The following is a 4,950-nucleotide window of genomic DNA, read 5'->3' on the forward strand; positions in this document are numbered from 1 at the left end:
TTTTATTATGCGCGTGATGTCCAAACCGCTCACTCTTAGGATTAACAGGACAGCGCTGCCCTCAAACCAAAGCATGCTGCCTGTTTAATTATGTAAATGCTATGTTTCAACTTGTCAATTTCAAATAATTTTTTTAAACAACTTTTATTTTCAAACAAATGTTTTATTTTCAAACAACAGTTTGAAATTAGGTGCATTCCACCTTAATTTACATAGAAGTAGCCCATTTCACTGTGGCAGACAACTTACGTTTGAGGCATGCTATGCTAGTGTAAGTTGAGGATTAGCTAGATGAGCCAGACAAACTTCTCTCTATGATGAGAGCCCAAGCGCTCCACCAGTGTTTCCCCCAGGTCAATTATGCAGACATTTGCGCATCTACAGTCAGAACAGAACCTGCCCGAGTCAGTAATGCCCAGAGCACTCAGGACCCCCTACCGGCAAAGGATGAACTGAAAAGAGTCACGATTAAACAAGCCTCTCATTCACATCTCGTTACCATCGGGGGCAGGCAGGACCCCTTACCGGCGAACAATGAACTGAAACCTCAAAAGAATCATGATTCTATGTCGTTCACCAAAGGGGGCTTTATTGGAGCTCTCATTTGTCACTGAGACCTGTAAAAGTGTGCTTTAAACAATGTACATTTGTTGATTGCCGATAAGATTATTACTTCCTTTTTCTTTATTTTTTTAGGGGGTAGATCTGTCATGGTTCCACCTGTCACCAGAGGGCAGCAGAGACCGTCCTAACGACACTCAGGTGTGTCCTATTTGCTCATTATGATTTCCCTGTTAAAAGAGGTGTGTTTTCTGTTGTTTGTCACTGGTGTTTGAATTATGTGCCGTGTGTGTTAGTCTCCTGAGTGAGTTTTCAAGACTTCGTGGTTTGTTGTTTTTCCAGTGTTGCTGTGATCCTTCCATTACTATTTCTCAGTATTATGTTTATCCTTAACCACTGATTCCTTGTCTGGTCTCTTCTCTGCACCTGGGCCCAACCTCACCATGTCACAGCAAGCTTCAGCCTACAACATGGACCCAGCAGAGATCACCCAGATCAAGAATGTTGTAACCCACCAAGGAGCACTGCTGGGGCGGCAGCAAGAACAACTCTTCCAGATATCAGATCCCCTCCGGGCGCTTACCGACTCCCTCCAACCAAGGTCCAACCCCAACCCAGGAGGAGCCAATGCCCAAGTTTCATCACCCAGTGCTTAAGGCGTTGTTGTAGTTCCACCAGGGAACCTGCACTGGGAACCCAAGATCCCAGCCCTTGAGTGGTATGACATGCCCTGAGCTGACGGGAAACGAAAGGGCTTGCCAGGACAAGGGGAGACCCTGACGAGCTGTGCAGTCACCCCCGGCTACCCAGTCACCATCTCACTACCTGCAACCTTCCACTGGGACAACCGTCAGCACCAGATTCAAGCCTTCGTGGACTCCGGATAATTTTAATTGATCAATACTTCACCGGAGAATTACAAATCCCATGTGTGAAATGTCCCATCCCTCTGCAGATTCAAGCCCTCGATGGATGCACCATAAGGATCCGTCCAGGAATAACAGACCAAGCCTCCGGGAGGCCTTCAGTAAGAGGCAAGCCACCACCCTCCCTCCTCATCATCCATACGACTGCGCCATAGAACTCCTCAGGATCTCATTACGGTATCTCTGAGCAGTCAAATTGCCATTGATAAATTGCAATTAGGTTTGTTGTCTGTAGCTTATGCAGGCCCATACCATAACCCCACAGCCACCATGGACACTGTTTCAATGTTGACATCAGCAAATCACTCACCCACACAGCGCCATACAAGTGATCTGCAGTTGTGAGGCTGGTTGAAAATACTGACAAATTCTCTAAAATGGCTTACGGTAGAGAAAGTAACATGAAATTATCTGGCAACAGGTCTGGTGGGAATGTGGCATTGTGTTGATAAAAATGTACTTTTCAGAATGGGTTTCTATTGTCCCCAGCACAAGGTGCACCTGTGTAAGGATCATGCTTTATAATCAGCTTCTTGATATGCCACATCTGTCAGGTGGATGGATTATCTTGGCAAAGGAGAAATGCTCACTAACAGGGATGTGCACAAATTTGTTTACAACATTCACATTTGAGCGGAATAAGCTTTTTCTGCATATGAAACATTTCTGGGATCTTTAACAGTGGCAAGAAAAAGTATGTGAGCCCTTCGGAATTACCTGGATTTCTGCATAAATTGTAAATAAAATTTGATCTGATCTTCATCTGAGTCACAACAATGGAAAAACAAAGTGTGCTTAAACTAATAGCACACCAATTACTGTATTTTTCTTATCTATAGTGAATACATACATAATTTAAACATTCAGTGTAGGTTGGAAAAAGTATGTGAACACGTAGCCTAATCACTTCTCCAAAAACTAATTGGAGTCAGGAGTCAGCTAACCTGGAGTCCAATCAATGAGACGAGATTGGAGATGTTGTTGAGAGCTGCATTGCCCTATAAAAAACACTCACAAAATTTGAGTTTGCTATTCACAAGAAGCATTGCCTGATGTGAACCATGCCTCGGAAAAAAAAAAGAGCTCTCAGAATACCTCAGATTAAGAATTGCTTACTTGCATGAAGCTGGAAAGAGTTACTAAAGTATCTCTAAAAGTCTTGATGTTCATCAGCCCACGGTAAGACAAATTGTCTACCAAAAAGCACTGTTGCTACTCTCCTTAGGAGTGGCCGTCCTGCAAAGATGACTGCAAGAGCACAGTGCAGAGTGCTCAATAAGGTTAAGAAGAATCCTAGAGTGTCAGCTAAGGACTTACAGAAATCTCTGGAACATGCTAACATCTCTGTTGACGAGTCTACGATATGTAAAACACTAAACAAGAATTGTGTTCATGGGAGGACACCACGGAAGAAGCCACTGCTGTCCAAAAAAAACCATTGCTACACACCTGAAGTTCACAAAAGAGCACCTGGATGTTCCACAGCGCTTCTGCCAAAATATTTTGTGGACAGATTAAACTAAAGTTGAGTTGTTTGGAAGGAACACACAACATTATGTGTGGAGAAAAAAAGGCACAGCACACCAACATCAAAACCTCATATCAACTGTAAAGTATTTTGGAGGGAGCATCATGGTTTGGGGCTGCTTTGCTGCCTCAGCGCCTGGACAGCTTGCTATCATTGACGGAAAAATGAATTCCCAAGTTTATTAAGACATTTTGCAGGAGGTGTAAGGCTATCTGTCTGCTAATTGAAGCTCAGCAGAAGTTGGGTGATGCAACAGGACAACGACCCAAAACACTAAAGTAAATCAACAACAGAATGGCTTCAACAGAAGAAAATACTCCTTCTGGCCTTAACCCGATTGAGATGCTGTGGCATGACCTCAAGAGAGCAGTTCATACCAGACATCCCAAGAATATTGCTGAACTGAAACAGTTTTGTAAAGAGGAATGGCTCAAAATTCCTCCTGATCGGTGTGCAGGTCTGAACCTCAACTACAGAAAACATTTGGTTGAGTTAATTGCTGCCAAAGGAGGGTCAACCAGTTATTAAATCCAAGGGTTCACATACTTTTTCCATCCTGCACTGTGAATGTTTACACAGTGTGTTCAATAAAGACAAACATATTGTTGTTTGTGTGTTATTAGTTTAAGCAAATTGTGTTTGTCCATTGTTGTGACCTAGATGAAGATCACATCAAATTTGATGACCAATTTATGCAGAAATCCAGGAATTTCCAAAGAGTTCACCTACTTTTTCTTGCCACTGTATTTCAGCTCATGAAACATGGGCCCAACACATTACATGTTGTTTGTTCAGTGTAGGTTGTAATATAATTGATCAATGTCTCAACCAAATATTGCCAAGTGTTTCACATTGGAATCATTTGGTGTGTCCAGCTGGTAGACTATTCAACTCAATCTGGGTATGAGTATAAGAAAACTCTGTGGTCTAAGGCACACATACACCCATTTATAGAAGAGGTGACCCTGCTAAGGGGTCTATTCATTTCAATGGGAATTTGGGCAGTAGTCGGTGAAACCTTAAGTGCATCAAAATACCCTTTTATAGTATACTTTAAATACATATGGTACATTTAAAAAATAAAATAATTCAATGCCTAATGTTTTTGGGGAAAATAAACAGTTTTGGGACTTTTTTGCTTTGTTAGTATTTGATACCTTAATAGTATGTAGTTGGAGTAGTTTATTATTATTATTATTATTATCATTATTATTATTATTATTATTATTATTATTATTACATGTACAGATGTAGGATCTTAATTTGTCAATTTTCTCACAGCAGGAAAATAATCCTGCAGTGACAGAAAATGTGGATTATAATTTCTGAACATTTTTGTAGGGGTTGATACATTTTTAGTTAGGGCAAATCAAGCCTGAAATTTTTAAGTGGTCATTACAAACTTTAGAAACCTTTTAAAACCTTGAATATCTGTGATAGGCGGTACTTGGCAGCTAAAAGCTAGAAGCTGAACAGCACATACAAGTAAACAAAAAAAAATATTAAAAAAAATATTAAATACTAGAAAATGACATTTCCTAAAGAAAATATGTGTGCTTGCTAGTTTTGAAGTATTTATGGTTGTGAAATAGTAGTGTTAGTGACTGCAGTAGTAATGGTAGGAATAGGGTTGTCATAGGCTACGGGTTAGTTAAAGTGAAATATTTGGGGGTGGTTTGTAGGTGTGGAGTTATTATAGTTGTTTAATCTGGGCTAGTACAGTAGGCAGGAGTGAGTACTATAGCATCATAATGGGTATCTTCAACCTAGCATAAGCCATAAAATGTGTTTTTATATCTCAAAATAATTTTGTTTAGACTGTTGAAACCTGCATTCCTCCATTGAAATGAATTGGGATAAGACAAGCTTCCTATCCAGGGTGACAGGTAGCCTAGCAGTTTGAAAGGGCGAGCAAGCAACCGGAGAGTTGCCAGT

The 4,950-nt window shown here is 40.8% G+C and overlaps 1 long non-coding RNA gene across 1 annotated transcript; it reads left to right on the plus strand.

Moving 5' to 3' along the window:
- Positions 1-824: 824 nt before the first annotated feature.
- LOC118940097 lies at positions 825-2,249 on the plus strand. The gene is made up of 2 exons (XR_005036699.1): positions 825-865; positions 1,014-2,249. It is a non-coding gene; the product is annotated as an uncharacterized LOC118940097 (long non-coding RNA).
- The last annotated feature ends 2,701 nt before the right edge of the window (positions 2,250-4,950 follow it).

This window comes from Oncorhynchus mykiss, chromosome 17, assembly GCF_013265735.2.
Source record: "Oncorhynchus mykiss isolate Arlee chromosome 17, USDA_OmykA_1.1, whole genome shotgun sequence".
In the NCBI taxonomy this organism is placed as follows: Eukaryota; Metazoa; Chordata; class Actinopteri; order Salmoniformes; family Salmonidae; genus Oncorhynchus; species Oncorhynchus mykiss.